Raw genomic sequence first — 17,415 nt, forward strand, 5'->3', positions numbered from 1 at the left:
CAGTTGTAAGCGTTCTGATCTAAAAGTTAGGCAGAAACAGAGTCAGAGACAGTGTGCTAACGGTTGAAACTGCAAAGCCCATTCCCCACTGTCACACCTACTCCAGAAAAGCCACACCCCCTCACCCTTCCCAAACAGTCTGCCAATGTGGGGCCATTCTCATCCATACCACCACAGACGATCTATAAAAAACCAAAGCTTCCACACTCTTTATTTGAGGAAGATAAAAGTTCAGAAGGTTTTAGTTCACCTCAGTGTTGATACTCCAGTAAGACTACCCAAACTGCTGTATTTGTAAGGACACATCTGGGACAGCTGAACTATCACGATACCATCAAAAGCACTGTCCTTTACAGTTGGCTAAGAATTATGGATGCTGTATGTATATATCAGGTTTCTAAGGGAGATTAAAGAATTAGACAATGCATTCCAAGAGATTTGTTTTGCCCTCCAGGTTTGATCTACTTTACAATAGCTTCAGGATGAGGAAGACTCTGGAGCCAATACACTAGATTTACTTGTAAAAATATTAAAAAGAAATATTAAAGGAAAAAATCTGTAAATCCCATGGAGCAAGCACTAGGGGAGCATTGTATAATTTGTTGTTAATATTTCTTTTAAAGAGTCCCCATAATAAACGTGGTCTAGAGAGCCTTTGAACTGTCATCTCATTGATTTAAAGAGTATTCGTTTTGTGATCGTTGTCTGATATAGGGTATAACTAAATGGTAGTAATTACATACAAAAGGATGCCAGGTATTGTGTAAGCTACAGTGGGAACTATAAGAGAGTGAACCGTTCTACATTGGGCAGGGATGGGAAGGTCTGACTATGATGAATTCAGTACCCACCTGGTGTACTAAGTTAAACTCTGTCTCAATAAATAAGTAAATAAATAAACAAGTAAGTAAATAAAAGGAAACAAAAAAGCTCATTAAGTTTCTAAACAAAATTTGCTTTACAAGACAGTCTGGTGTCATAATGACGACATCAATTCATGAGATAGTTTGCAAGAATGGAATCATTTGACTTTCAGAATGGTTCATTAAGCAGTTAGTAGGGAACAGTTATGAAATTCTGTAGCATTTATGCATATTGAAAACATTAAAATGATACCATTTGTACTATTTAAATACTAAAGAATACTGCAACCTACTAGCAACACCTAGCAAGGCTCTGTGTGCAATCCCTGTTATAGATAGGTAAAAACAAAATAAAACAAAAAACTGAGTAACTAAAAACTGCAACCCATGGGATGCTCATGAAAACTATTTGTTTGGTAAAAATTTGCCAGAAGTGTTCAGCTTGCCAGATACTTTTGGGGAAAAAAAAACCTAATCAAAATATTCTCTAAGCATGTTCAATGGTCAACAGATGATAAATGACAATGGTGCTGAGTTTGACAGGAGCCACAGAAATGCTTATTCTCTTGCTCTAATAGTTTTAAACTTTATAGAGAGTAGCAGTGACATATGTACTCATTCATGCAGTTCATTTCAATAATTCTTTTTGAAGTTGTTGATGATGCTATGAGAAATATATTCGACAGGTATTTACTATAACCATAATTATTTTATTTTAAAGAATGTTTATTTTTAATTAGATATTTTCTTTATTTACATTTCAAATGTTATTCCCTTCCCTCATTTCCCCTCCAAAAACTCACCTGCCCCACCCCCTCCCCCCCCCACTCACTAACCTACCCACCCCCACTTCCCTGTCCTGTCATTCCCCTGCACTGGGGCATCGATCCTTCACAGGACCAAGGGCCTCTCCTCTCATTAATGTCCCACAAGGCCATCCTCTGCTACAAATGTGTCTGGAGTCACATTTGTACTCTTTGGTTTATGGTTTAGTCCCTGGGAGCTCTGGGGGTTCTGGTTAGTTCATATTGTTGTTCCTCCTATGAGGCTACAAACCCCTTCAGCTCCTTGGGAACTTTCTCTAGCTCCTTCCTTGGGGAACCTGTGCTCAGTCCAATGGATGGCTGTGAGCATCCACTTCCGTATTTGTCAGTAACTGGCAGAACCTCTCAGGAGACAACTATAACAGGTTTCTGTCAGCAAGCACTTGTTGTCATCCATAATAGTATCTGGGTTTGGTGATTGTATATGGGATGGATCCCCAAGTAGGGCAGTCTTTGGACGGTCATTCCTTCAGTTTCTGTTCCACACTTTGTCTCTTTAACTCCTTCCATGGGTATTTTGTTTCCCCTTCTAAGAAGGATCAAAGTATCCACAGTTTGATCTTCTTTCTTCTTGAGTTTTCATGTGGTCTGTGAATTGTATCTTGGGTATTCCAAACTTCTGGGCTAATATCCACTTATCAGTGAGTGCACGCCATGGGTGTTCTTTTGTTTCTGGGTCACCTCACTCAGGATGATATTTTCTGGTTTCATCCATTAGCCTAAGAATTTCATAAATTCATTGCTTTTAATAGCTGAGTACTATTCCATTGTGTAAATGTATCACATTTTCTGTATCCATTCCTCTGTTGAGGGACATCTGGGTTGTTTCCAGCTTCTGGCTATTATAAATAAGGCTGTTGTGAACATAGTGGAGCATGTGCCCTTATTACATGTTGGAACATCTTCTGGGTATATGCCCAGGAGTGGTATAGCTGGATCCTCAGGTAGTACTATGTCCACTTTTCTCAGGAATGGCCAGACTGATTTCCAGAGTGGTTGTATTAGCTTGCAATTCCACCAACAATGGAGGAGTGTTCCTCTTTTTCCACATCCTCACCAGCATCTGTTGTCACCTGAGTTTTTGATCTTAGCCATTCTGACTGGTGTGAGGTGGAATCTCAGGGTTGTTTTGATTTGCATTTCCCTCCTGATTGTGGATGTTGAACATTTCTTTAGGTGCTCCTCACCCATTCAGTATTCCTCAGTTGAGAATTCTTTGTTTAGCTCTGCACCCCATTTTTAATAGGGTTATTTGGTTCTCTGGAGTCCAACTTCTTGAGTTCTTTATATGTATTGGATATTAGCCGCCTATGAGATTTAGGGTTAGTAAAGATCTTTTCCCAATCTGTTGGCTGCTATTTTGTCCTCTTGACAGTGTCATTTGCCTTACAGAAGCTTTGCAATTTCATGAGGTTCCATTTGTCAATTCTTGAACTTAGAGCATAAACTATCGGTTTTCTGTTAAAATAGCCACGATTATATGTGGATATGAGCAAGTACTAGCCCACAAAACCCTTCATGCTAAGAATTCTTTCCCACCAGCTTTGCCACTGAGAATCCTCGCGGCCACATAGCTTCACATATAAATGGTAAGCATTTCACAAACAAATATTCAATTTCAGGTAAAATCGATGAGAACATCTCAGAAGAAAATATCATTTATGAGACCAATGAAACTGATACTAAAATCTGATGGTATAAAAAAGGAAAATTATAGGCTTGTTTCTCTTAGGAATGTAGACTTGAACATTCCATCAAGTATAGTGAATTAATAAGAACCCAGCTTATTTTTCAAGAGATGAAACACCATTACCTAGGGCTCACATTGTAGGTCCAGGCTGCTTCAACATGTCAATCTTTGTAGTAAGTCTCCCTTCTCTTCCCAAACATCATCCTGTTTCCTGTATTGGAAAATGGCCTCTTGTATTTTATTTTCTAAGTCTTACTTTTGACCCTCTTTGCCAGCTACTGTCCCCATCTGCTTCAGCCCTCTGAGTTCAGCCTTCAGTCGCTGCTACCACTTTCTCTATGGTTTACTCTAACGAGGCCTTTGCTTCCAAAGAGAAGCAACTTTATCAAGTCCACGAAAGACATTTACAAAGGCTGGCGATCTGAACTCATTTAACAAGTCTATAGGAGTGATGGGAGTGTTTAAGTGTCTCAAAGTTTTACACTCTCTTCCAGAGTTATCATGATGCTGTGTCCAGCTGGCTTTTCCCTGGGTCCCAGGACCCAGGTCATCAGGTTTGCACAGTGAGGGCCTTACTCACTGAGGCGTCTCCCCAGTCCCCATTTCTGTCTTCTCTGTATGTATCTCTCTTCCATACATCTCTCAAATCCAGATGTCTTTATTTAGCTTTGTAACAGAGACCTTACCATGCCCAAAATAGAACTGGAGACTTCCATTTCAAGTTTGCTTTAGTAGACGTTTCTGCTCTTATGGTTGGGAACTCTATCTTTTCAGTTGCTTGAGCCTCAGGCACCAGGTTCAAAACAAGGCAAAATGAAAATAAATAAATAAGACTTCTTTTTTCTTTTAAATTATATGTTCAGATTAGAAGTGAATAGCAGTGGCTAAAGTAGAAAACTGATCTGTTTTCCAGCATCTTAGGAATGAACCGATTTCATTGAAATGTTCCCACCCACCAAAGCAAGCCACTCACAATCTGTGTTGCCTAATATTGGGTATTAAGTTAACACAGCCCAGAAGCAGGCATTCTGTTGAATGAGTTAGGCCTTCATTAGACAGGCCTGCAGGCATGTCTTTGTGGGCATTTTTGTGATTGCTAGATGTTTTGAGTTAGGATCTTTTTGCATTTTCCATTTTCTTTCATTGTTGTGCCGATGTTCTCTATGGAATCTTCTGCACCTGAGATTCTCTCTCCCATCTCTTGTATTCTGTTGCTGATGCTGGCATCTATGGTTCCAGATTTCTTTCCTAGGGTTTCTATCTCCAGCGTTGCCTCACTTTGGGTTTTCTTCATTGTGTCTACTTCCCTTTTTAGGTCTAGTATGGTTTTGTTCATTTCCATCACCTGTTTGGATGTGTTTTCCTGTTTTTCTATAAGGACTTCTACCTGTTTGGTTGTGTTTTCCTGTTTTTCTTTAAGGACTTGTAACTCTTTAGCAGTGTTCTCCTGTATTTCTTTAAGTGAGTTATTAAATTCCTTCTTTATGTCTTCTACCATCATCATGAGATATGTTTTTAAATCCAGGTCTACCTTTTCAGGTGTGTTAGGGTGTCCTGGACTGGGCGAAGTGGGCGTTCTGGGTTCTGATGATGGTGAGTGGTCCTGGTTTCTGTTAGTAGGATTCTTACGTTTACCTTTTGCCATCTGGCAATCTCTGGAGTTAGTTGTTATAGTTGTCTTTGTTTAGAGATTGTTCCTCTGTTGATTTTGTTACCCTCTATCAGCAGACGTGTTCAATGTACTGTCCTTAGCACCATTCCTAGGCAGAGGGACCTGGGGCTGGATGAGAAAGCTAGCAATTGCAGTGAGCAGTGGAAGTGAATATGAGCGGGCAGGATTCCGCCATGGTCTCTACTTGAAAACCTGCCCTGGCTTCCCTCAATGGACTCTAGCCAGTAGTAGGAAATAAACAGTTTCCTCCCCAAGTGGCTTTGTAGTTGTTCATCAAGGCAGCAGAAAACCAAACTAGAACACTAGCTTCTTCTCCCTTGATACCCACCCCTTTACACTTCACTAGTACTCATCTCTTTGTTTATCATCACATCAGTGTTAACATGTGGAAGAAAGTATTTGTCACTTGTCCCCCTGGAGAAGCAGCCAGCAGCAGTCAGCCGTGCTGTCTGTGTTGTCTAGACTTGTTGTCCAAATAAGTTTACATAAGGGAGTTTTCTGGGGAGCATTCAGAAAATAATTTCTGGGGTTTACTTTAATCCTTCCCCCACACCCATGGATAACTAAAAAGAAATACAAATACTACTTATTGTACAGGGAGAAGCAGACTCAGACAGCTCCACGAATTTTTAATGTAAGGCTTTAATCTGTTTTTCTGAATATGACTTAATCTCTATAGGTTATAGTACTGTAGAAAAAAAATGATTCAATATACTCCTATGGAGACCAAAGGATAACCCAGTGGGGTTGGCATGCTCTTTCCTTCCCCCTTTAAGTGGGACTCTTGGATGGAGGCCAAGTTGTCAGGCCTGTGCAGCAGCTGCTCTCTGAGCTGACCTGCTGAGCCGACCCTGTCCAGAGATCATGGTGGTCAATTTCTAAGACTACAAATGTAAATATCTGGGTTAGAGGTAGCTAGAGCTCATCAATGGTGGGCTCCAAAAATCTATACTAGAGTCTATGTGATGAGAACAAAACCAGGAAAGTCCTGAAGCAAAACTGAAAGGCAGCGTCCAATCTACCTCTTCATTCCAGAAAAGACACTGAAGCACAAACACTCCACGTTGGTTTCATCTTGAAATTCCAGATGAATATAACAGACCCTACTCCTTAACCCTTCAAGATGCTGCATTTAGTGGCTGGTGATAGGAATGGCCAGCCTAGCAATCAACTGCAGCATTTTTTATAATCATCGTTATGCCCACATAGAAAGCAGGTAGGATGCTGTGCAGATTACATTTTCGGAAGTAAAAGCAAAAGTATTGCAAGTATTGCACCCAGGAATTTAAAAGGCATGGTGTTTAGTCATTCTTATTGCATGTGGGAACAGAAGACCAAATGTGTTCCTGTCCATTCAGTCCTCAGCCTATTTTAGATTCTGCTCAGACTTGTCAAGGACAAAAATAATCTCTAAATATATGCAGTGTGTGAGGTGATTCTGAAAACTACCTTTCTGTTCAAATGAAAGCTGCCCTAGAGTTTACAGAAACATGCTCCGCGTTGTCTTCTAGGTTCTGCAAGACAGCTGCATCATTATCTGACCATTATCTGTTGGGATAAACTTTCTTTTTTTAAAAAAAACTTGGTATGAATGTGTGTCTCTTCATTTTCAATTGTTAATTCCCTACTGGCAGAGAGCTAAATGCTGACAGGTTTTGATATTCTCATTTCTATGGCCCCTCACTGGGCATTTCTACGTTGTAAATATTCATTTTTCCTCACCTGCCTAAAAGCAATCTGGAATTGTATCAGATGGTGTCTCATTGCTGATTTGTTATAATAAAGACCTGATGGCCAATAGCCAAAGCAGGAAGTAGGAGGTGGAACTGCCGTACAGAGTGAGTGAAGCAAGGGAATGACGCAGATGCAAGCTATTCGGGAGTGGACACGGGGAACAGACCGACCACCGCAGAGGAGAGTGGTATAGAGCTAGCCGTGTGGTGAGTCACAGGCAAAATAGGCAGGTTAAGTTAGATGAGCTAGCTGGGAGATTGTCCTAGCAAAAGGCGTATGCTTTAAACTATAAAGCAGACTCTATGTCATTATTTATACCACTGGCAGGTCTGAGAAAGCCTTGCTGTCATTATTTCTTCTTGTTACTACCTGTGTATCTTCTGCATATCACCTTATCCAGTAACTCCGAAACAATCATTATCTCTACAGTCAGATTACTTTCCTCTTCCTAGATGAATTGAAATGGTTTGTTTCTTCTCTCCAAATAAATTGTAGCAGTTGTGAGTCATCATTTCAGTGTAGTCAAGCTGAATTATATTTGTGTTTTAAAGCCTAAAGTTAAGTAGTTCGTCTTGAGTTAGTTTGTAGCATGAATTTCTTATGGAGTCTATGTTGTCATGAATAATGCAAAAGTAAAAAGGTATTTATTTTTTATTAATCACTTTATTTGTTTATGTTTCAAATGATATCCCCTTTCCCGATTACCCCTCTACAATCCCCCATCCCATCTCCCCTCTTCCCCCTCCTCTTTTCCTCTATGAGGGTGCTCTTCCACCCACTCACTCACTCCTACCTCACCATTCTAGCATCCCCTACACTGGGACATCAAGCCCCCCTTCCCACCCATTGATGTCAGATAAAGCCATTCTCCGCTACATATGGATCTGGAGTTCCTCTTTGGTTGGTGGTTTAGTCCCTGGGAACTCTGGGTGGTTCAGTTAGTTGATATTGTTCTTATGGGGGTTCTTCCATTAGGGTCCCAGGCTCAGTCGGATGGTTGATTGTGAGCATCTGCATCTGTATTAGTCAGATGCTGGTAAAACCTCTCAGGAAACAGCCATATCAGGCTCCTGTCGGCAAGCGCTTCTTGGCATCAGCAATAATGTGGGGGGTTGGTATCTACAGTTGGGATGGATCCCTGGGTGGGGTGGTCTCTGGATGGCCTTTCGTTCAATCTCTGTTCCAGTTTTTTCCCTGTCTTTCCTTTGGACAGGAACATTTCTGGGTTAAAAATTTTTAGATGCATGGGTGGCCCCATCTCTCAACTGGGGGCTGTGCCTACCCACTGGAGGTGGTCTCTACAAGTTGCATCTCCCCTCTATTGGGTATTTTGGGACCCGGGAGGCTTTTGAGTCCCTGGAGCCTGGGACTTTCTAGTGGTTACCTCAGCTCCCCATCCTCCACTGTTGCATATTTCTATTCAATTTTCTAACCTTGTGTACTTTTCTCCTGTCCCTTCCAACACCTGATACTGCCCCCCGTTTTTTCCCTCCCCTTCTTCTCTCCCTCCTAGATTCCTCCCTTTTTCTACCTCCTATGATTATTTTGTTACCTGTTCTATGTAGGATTGAAGCATCTACACTTTGCTCTTACTTATTCTTAAGCTACATATAGTTTTGGGGTTGTATCGTGGGTATTATGAACTTCTGGGCTAATATCCACTTATCAGTGAGTACATTCCATGTGTGTTCTTTTGTTTCTGGGTTACCTCACTCAGGATGATGTTTTCTAGTTCCATCCATTTGCCTGCAAATTTCATGAAGTCATTGTTTTTAAAAGCTGAGTAGTACTCCATTGTGTAAATATACCACAATTTCTGTATCTGTTCTTCTGTTGAGGGACATCTGGATTCTTTCTAGCTTCTGGCTATTATAAAGGATGCTGCTATAAACATAGTGGGGCATGTGTTTTTATTATGTGTTGGAGCATCTTTTGTGTATATGCCCAGTAGTGATATAGCTGGGACTTCAGGTAGAACTATTTCCAGTTTTCTGAGGAACTGCCAGATTGATTTCCAAAGTAGTCTTAACCAGCTTTCAGTCCCACCTACAGTGAAGCAGTGTTCCTCTTATATGTGAATATAGTCTAGTCTGAGTGTATTCTCTCATGCCTGGCAAGACTGTTTTTACTAAGGTGGCGTTCACAAAAAGGAGGAAAGAGAGAACTAACCTTTCTTTATTTCTTTATGTAGTTGTACTTGGCTTAATGAAAGCAGAAATGCCTCCAAATTAAAAAAGTACAGATAGTTTTAAAGTAATTTATTTTCAATCCATAGGTAAGACGTGGGGAAAGAAAGTAGAGAATAGGAAACTATCCTGGATCTAATTGTTGTAAGGGGCTCTAACAGGGCTGGTGGGAGGGGGGGTCACTAACTGTTCTCTGATAATGACCTAATGGAATAAGAAGGAACTAAAGGCTCACACTGAATAACTGTTGAATGAATTATAGAATTATTAATCAAGAATTTAAGCAGTTTAGTGTTGTCTGTGTTGCCTTGGTTGAATAAACCATAAAACTAACTCACATAGTACTTTATGATCTTCATAGTTATTTTTATTAGTTTATTTTCTCAGCCACATAAAGCATAATGAACCAAAACATCAATGAAACAGGCACCTGTGTTGCTTTGGTTTTAAAGATTTTTTGGTTGATCAATGACTATAAGGGAGAAAAACTTAGGACTAACTGAAGAGTGTAGGTTTATATAAATCTTTAGCTTTTATTATTTTCTTTTAAATATTTTTAAAGATTTGTTTTAGTCGTGTGTGTGTGTGTGTGTGTGTATGTGTGTGTGTGTGTGTGCGCGCACACACACGCGCACATGAACACTGCAGAGGCCAGAAGATGTACGTCTCCTGGAACTGGGCACTAGTGACTGAGCTCTGGTCCCCTGCAAGAGCAACAAGAGTTCTGCACACTGGAACCACCTTTTCAGCCCCAGAAATGATTGTTTTAACACTCAGAGGATTCTCTCATGTTGAATTTAGTGATTTGACATCTAGATAGAACTTTGTTTTCTGGACTTGGTGGGAAATTTTAATCACTGAGACTGGGAAAATTAAGACTATTTTTGAGAGCCAACTTTCACAGTAGGATGTTTCAGAAGAAACATGGGTCCGTGATGGGCTAACACTTTAGAGAAGAATGGCTCCTGGAAAATTTAGAATGTGTCACGAATGGTAGTCTTCCTTTTCTTTCCCCTCTCCTCCAATGACCTCCATGATCCTGTCTTTCTTATAAGCACTGCAAGTGAAAATTGTAGAGCAGAATGGCATGAACCTGTCCGAGACAAGTGATTTCAGACACCCATGACTCATGAAGCCCAAAGAGCCTGTCTCCTAAATGAAGAATTGATTTATGGGAATTATGCAGAGAACATATTTTCCTCATGCTTTTCCTTGTTCAAACAAGTGTGGTGTTGTGATGTGTGTAACAGTGCAGTGTGACTCAAGCAAAGGCTCCTGACTGTGCTGCCTGGCTCTAGTACTTCAATTCCTACAGATCAAGCATTAATTATCAAAGGGCAGAATGGCTCCCACAGATGTAAATCTTGGTTCTTAGAATGGACAATGTCCTTCATCTTTTTATGACTAAAATATATGTACATGCAATGATCATATAAATACCATATTTGGTATTTGAATCTTTAGGGTAAGAGATTAGGAAAAAATGTCTGAAAAGGCTCTTTGGAGGCACAATAATAGTGATGATGATGATGATAAAACTCCAAAACTCTATTATACTTTGTGCTTTTAGTTTTTATTAAAGATTTTATCCTCCCATGCCCTGGCTAATGGAACAAATTGTAGAGAACTAATAGCTATATGGGGACCAATTTTTTTAAGTGGCTGAGCCAATGCAGGGCTCTCCAGTAAAAGCTTGTTTACAGCATGTGCCGAGTCTTAGACGAAAGTGAGGCTGCTCCTGTTTGAACTGAAGTCTGGTCATTTCTGAAGGACTAGGTGAGCCCCAGGCAGAAGAAAGAAAGTTGTGTCTTGGATGGAAGATTGCAGTCTGAGAGTGTTCCTGGACTCTGGGACTGAAGGGTCAGAGCCAGCTCTGGACACAGCCTGACCAGAGCAAGAGGACACACAGTGTTCCACTTTGGGGCTCAGCCATACCTACCTCTCCACAAAGAAGAACATTCTATTTTATGTTGCTCTGAGGAAGCATTCAATAGTATTTCATTTCACGGAAGCGAATTTTTGCTTATAATAAAAAAATTGCCTGCCAGTATATTTTTCATCTTACTAAACTATCTGTAAAAAAAAAAAAAAAAAAGATAAGAAAAATAAGTAGTTTTGACAGAAGTTTGTAGCACTAAAAAAGTCTGCCTTCTGCAGTCCAGCAATAACATGAGAGAGAATATTCAGAGTATATGTTTAAAACTAAGTATTGAGCATATATTTTTGTTCAGAATAACAGAGAACAGGTCCAAAACCTATAAGCTTCATTTTTGTAAGTATTCTTCTTGTTTTTCTCCATTTTCTACTCAGTAGTTTAATTATTGGTAACGTTTAGTAAGCATTCAAGACTATACATTGGGTACTCTTCTAACTGGAATTTAATAGAGAGTTTCTCAATACTTATTAGAGTGCTATTATCTGAGAGCTATTCTTAGCTGCAGCTCATAGTGAATAATTTTCCAGTGCTCACGCTGCTAGCAAATTGCAGAGTTGAGGACTACTCAGCCTTTATCTCAGTGCTGATCCCATGGCTCAGATCTTAACCTCAGGAGCAACTATCCGAGGAGGAGCTGCTCATTATGCCACAGTACATGCCAGGAATAGCCCCGGGGACTCTGCAGACCAGTGATTAAAAGGGAGGGGTCCCGATGTCTCTGGGGGATCTCCCTATAGCCGTGTAAGAACGCAGCTTTTAATAATATCAGAAGAAGGAAAGATCTGTCTTGAGCCTAATGAAAATCCCAGCTGCTGCCTTTTGTGTTCTTTGGTTCTCTGAGATGTGGAATTTGCCAACATATGAAAAAAAAATGCTGAACAATTTGTTGAGCTGAGAATACAATTAAAGTGGATTTATTTTATACACAAATAGTTCTCTGGGTAATTTATACTAAACCACCAGGATTCTCACAAGTCCCCCCATTCTGGCAGGAGCACTCACTCTGACATTATCCCAAAAGGGAAACCAATCTCTATTGTATTCGAAATTGTTTCTTAGTGGCATTTTGCTATGACTCTGGCTTATAAATCAATAAGCTTGGGAAGTAGGATGAATAAATCTTCTTAAATAAAAATGTTCATGCTTGCCACTGTAATACAGGAGAGTAATTGTAGGAATAAAAATATTGATATCTTCTATGTCTGTCTTTTTCAGTAACAAAATGAAATAACATATATAAAATATAACAGAGCATGCTGAACAAATAGCTATTACCAATGTCTTTTACATTGGTTCTTTTGTATATTTTTGTGGTGTATGGACATAGTCGTGTGTGTTCATGTGTGTATGTAGGTGCATTTACAAGTGTGTGAGCATATATGGGGAGAAAGGAGATAGACATCGGTGTTTTCCTAAACAGTTCTCCACCTTACTTTACAACAAACAAACAACAAAACCCCAAAGCACAGGGTCTCTCTCTCTCTCACTGAACTTGTTCATTAGACTGGCTGGCCTCCTCCATCTGCCTGCCAAGCTCTGGGCTGACAGGTATGTGCCACCACACCTAGTTTTTTAAACATGGGGACTGAGTATCTGAACTCACGTCCTCACACCTGCCTGGCAGGCACTCCGCCAAAGAGCCAGCTCTCAAGCCCTGCCAACAATATCAACTTCATTAAAGATATTCTTCTGCAAAATACAAAGTATACCAAAGATGACAGCAAGAAACTACCATCTAAATCACATATTTATATGTCAAAGGAGCTTATTAAATTATCTGTCCCGAAGAAATCACTTGACAACATGCATGATCATCAAGTTACAATCTCTTTGTAAAAAATAGCTCAGAGGAACACTCCTCCATTGTTGGTGGGATTGCAAGCTTGTACAGCCACTCTGGAAATCAGTCTGGTGGATCCTCAGAAAATTGGACATAGTACTACGGGAGGATCCCGCAATACCTCTTCTGGGCATATATCCAGAAGATGTCCCAACCGGTAAGAAGGATACATGCTCCACTATGTTCATAGCAGCCTTATTTATAATAGCCAGAAGCTGGAAAGAACCCAGATGCCCCTCAACAGAGGAATGGATACAAAAAATGTGGTACATTTACACAATGGAGTACTACTCAGCTATTAAAAGGAATGAATTTATGAAATTCCTAGGCAAATGGTTGGACCTGGAGGGCATCATCCTGAGTGAGGTAACACAATCACAAAAGAACTCAAATGATATGTACTTACTGATAAGTGGATATTAGCCCAGAAACTTAGTATACCCGAGATATTTGCAAAACACATGAAACTGAAGAAGAACGAAGACCAAAGTGTGGACACTTTGCCCCTTCTTAGACTTGGAAACAATCACCCATGGAAGGAGTTACAGAGACAAAGTTTGGAGCTGAGACAAAAGGATGGGCCATCTAGAGACTGCCATATCCGGTGATCCATCCCATAATTAGCCTCCAAACAATGACACCATTGCATACACTAGCAAGCTTTTACTGAAAGGACCCTGATATAGCTGTCTCTTGTGAGGCTAGGCTAGGGCCTAGCAAAAACAGAAATGGATGCTCACAGTCAGCTATTGGATGGATCACAGGGGCCCCAATGGAGGAGCTAGAGAAAGTATCCAAGGAGCTAAAGAGATCTGCAACCCTGCAGGTGCAACAACATTATGAACTAACCAGTACCCCGGAGCTCTTGACTCTAGCTGCATATGTATCAAAAGATGGCCTAGTCGGCCACCACTGGAAAGAGAGGCCCATTGGTCATGTAAACTTTATATGCCCCAGTACAGGGGAATGCCAGGGCCAAAAAGTGGGAAAGGGTGGGTAGGGGAGTGGGGGGGGATGGGGGACTTTTGGGCTAGCATTGGAAATGTAATTGAGGAAAATATGTAATAAAAAAATAAAATAAAAAAGAAAGAAAATAACAAACTAAACAATTCTCCTCCTCCCCCCCTTTTTCCTTCACAGTTTTCTTAAGTAATAAATATGTTATTTTATTTAAAAAAAAAAAAAGAGAACCAGACAGAGATGTAGAGACCCACTCACACACTAGGGAATCCCATAAAAACACAAAAACAGATATGTTTGTAGAACATGATTTTAATATTTTCAACTCTTGATATTCAACAAATAAAATAGTTATTTTAAGAAAAAAAATAACTCAGAAATGATTAGAGAAAAACCCCAAGTAAATTTACAAAAGATACAAACGTCACAAAGTCTGTTGTTCAGTCAAAGAGGAGCAGATGTTGTTTTGTTGACAGAATAGTTGGCAGACTTAAGTGAGCTAGAATTTTGACAAAGACTAATTTCCCTGAAAAAGAAATATACAGTTGTGAATTATTGAGTCACTTTAAAGTTTAGATTATTGTAGGTTTGGCTTACAATGGTTGGATCTTTCAGTTTGGGTGAAGTCAGTTTTGTTTTTAATTTAACCCTGTTCTTGTTCATTAGTATCATGTGACAGTGCATGATGTGTGAGGGCACATCCTGTGGTGCGCATGGGGAGGTCAGAGACAAGGCTTGGGCAGTCACGGTTCTCTTCCCAACTTCCGGAAGTGTCTGGGGATGGAAATGAGGTTCCAGGTTTTTGGCAAGAGCCCTTACCCTGTGAGCCATCTCACTGACTCAATTACATAACTTTTAGTTTTCATTCATTTTACTTGTCTTTTTGCCTCGTACACTGACAGCAAGACTGGATGGGGGGGGGGGGGAGAGGATCTTTTTCTTTCCGAGGTCACCCTTTTATAGATGAAAAAGGGAAGAAACTCAGTTTCAAGTTGCAACCTGCCACAGAAGTAAAGTCCCGAAGCATGGACTCTGGAAAGAGTCCTCACTCTACGAGCTCCTGCAAAGTCAAGCAGGTCAGAACTGAAACATCTGAAGGAAACTGTTTCTCAGAATCTGGAAATAAATGTGGCAAACAATGAGAAACACAAACAAAAGCTAGGTGAGGACACCCTTCCTATTGGTTTTCAATTTTAAGGGTTTCTTTCGTTTTAATTATGTACCTATGCACGACCATGCAGCGCCCTCTGGGGGCAGAGGTGGGCATTGTATCCCTTGGCGCTAGAGTCATCTGACCAGGGTGCTGCGAACCCAGCTGAGGTTCCCTAAAGGAGCAGTACTTGTTCGCAACCACTGAGCCATCTCTGTAGCCCATAAAGGTGGATTTTGAGGTTTCTTTGTTTTCCCTGGAAGCTGACTGTTGTGTGTTTAAACCGGCTAGCTTCAGTGAAAGCCCCCCCCCCCCCCCCGGAAACTTAAGTGAGAACAGAAACATGATGACAAAAGGGAGGAAGTCTCCAGCTCCAGCAGCCGCAGACTGGGGCACCTGTAAAACTGTCAGACCCCCGCGTGCCTGAGATGTGGACTAGAAGGGTAAGCAGAGGCACGAGGCTGCTCACCCTCTCCGGGTCTGGCACAACCTCAGGTAAAGAGGATTTCCTTGGATTCAGAGTTTTAATGTTAATGAGGAAATTTGAAAATGAGCAAAATTAAAAGAGAAACACAGCTTCTTGTCCATCCTCCCCCCTTTTCCTCCATCTCCGTCTCTGATTTTGTGAGACAGGCTTTTATTATGCAGTCCAGACTTTTTTGGAACGGTTTAGCTCAGGCTGTCTTCAAACCTGGAACTCTCAAACCTCAGCCTCTGGAGTGCTGGTGTCGAGAAGTGAACCCCATACTCAGCTCACAAAAGCAGCGATAAGGGAAAAATTAATGTCAATAACAAGTTGCATCCAAAAGAGAAAAGATAATAGGTAACGCTCTAATGTTATACATTAAAGAACCATAAAAGGGGGGGGGGGAGAAATCAATAAACTCAGTTTGAAGTTAGAAGAAATATTAAACTCAGTTTGAAGTTAGAAGAAAAGAAATATTAGTGATTAGACATTACATAGAGACTAAAAAGGTATGTGACAAGATCAACCTAATGAAAACTTGATCTTTTGAGAAAAAAATTAGACTTTGAGCTTGAACAAAAAAGAGAGGGGGGGGGAGGGAATCAATTACATGAAGAGGAGACATGACTGATAGTTGTTTTATGAGGTGCTGAAAAGTGTTGTATTTTATAAAAATAGAGAGAAGAAGGAATCTGTTTGGTGGAGGTGTGGTATGGTGTTAGGGAGGGGGCTGCCTTGGTGGTGAGACCATGCTCAGGCATCCCTCCCTCCCTTGCTCTTCCCCCCACCCCCCGCCCCCAGAGACCAGCCACAGGAAGGTATAGTATAGACTAGAGTTTATTCAGGACATGGGGAGAGGAGTTGATAGGGTGAGACAGACAGACAGACAGAGGGAGAGAGAGAGACAGAGAGAGTAGAGGTCAGGCCGCGAGCTTGTGGTGAGGGGGAGGAGGGGAATGGAGCTGGAGAGAGAGGGTAGGAGCAGAAGTAAGAGTGAGAGAACAAGAGAGCGAGGAGAGGGTGAGTAGACCCTTCTGTGGTGAGTCAGGCACACCTGGCTGTTGCCAGGTAACTGTGGGGCAGAGCCTAGATGAAATGCCAACGGGAAGAAAATATATTCTTCTGTATTTGTGTGAAATGTTCAGCAAATGTCCATTTGGCTTGTAATGCCAGTGAGCTCCAGCATTTCTGTTTCGCTTCTGTCTGAATGACCTTTCGATTGGGGAGTGCAGTGAATTGAAGTCTCCCACTGTTAGTGTGAGGGTCAGTATGTGATTTAAGCTGCAGTAATGTTTGTTTCATGAACTTGGGTGCCCATGTGTTTAGTGCATCGATGTTAAGAGTTGTAATTGCCTCTTCGTGTTCCTTTGATGAGTATCTAGTGTCCTTCCTCTTCTGATTAGATTTTATTTTGAAGTCTATTTTGTCAGAAATTAAAATGGCTGCACCAGCTTGCTTCTTAGGTCTATTTTTTGTCGGGAGCCATTTTACCTGTTTCTGTGAAAGCCTGCCTGTCAGGCAGTGTCAATTCACGCCAGGGTCTGCTGGCAGACTTCCTGGCCTGCTGACGCATGGAACAATAAGAGGGGATGCACTTGAAGCTCAAGGCAAGGAGCTGAATGTTCTGTTAATGTTGAAGGAAGGAACGGGGAGGCCTCTGGATGGGTACAGATATCCGATGTACATTTGCCATTGTCTCTGTTGACTTGTGAGTTTGCTTCCCACGATGCTGAAAGTCTATGAGAATTAAACTCGAGGCTGTCACAGGATTCACTGGACAGCCCTGCTGAATTCTAACCTTTGTCTCTGAGTCTTCTTTTTCACCTTTCCTATAATCATCCCCTCTCCCCCTGAGAGGACCATTTGCACATTTGCTAGAAGAATCCTTGTTTACCACTTTATCCTCAGATCTGATTTTGAAGTTAAGATCTGTTTTTGGATGCAGCAGGGAAGTTCCCATCTTTGCATTTGTTCTGTTAGACTGTTTTTTGTTTGTTTGTTTGTTTTGTTTTTTTGTTTTTTGTTTTTTTTAATTGGGAAACTGAGACGACAGTTGTTGAGAGATATCAATTAATAGTGTTGTTTGATTCCTGT

The 17,415-nt window shown here is 40.9% G+C and overlaps 1 long non-coding RNA gene across 2 annotated transcripts in view; it reads left to right on the forward strand.

The window, feature by feature from the left end:
- The first annotated feature begins 6,779 nt into the window (after positions 1-6,779).
- Gm39185 overlaps positions 6,780-17,415 on the forward strand; it is a 32,663-nt gene continuing 22,027 nt past the window's right edge. For both annotated transcript variants that reach the window (XR_870476.2, XR_870475.2), the window contains exon 1: positions 6,780-6,989. This is a non-coding gene — a long non-coding RNA (predicted gene, 39185). The remainder of the gene's footprint in view (positions 6,990-17,415) is intronic.

Source organism: Mus musculus, chromosome 8, assembly GCF_000001635.26.
Source record: "Mus musculus strain C57BL/6J chromosome 8, GRCm38.p6 C57BL/6J".
Classification (NCBI taxonomy): domain Eukaryota; kingdom Metazoa; phylum Chordata; class Mammalia; order Rodentia; family Muridae; genus Mus; species Mus musculus.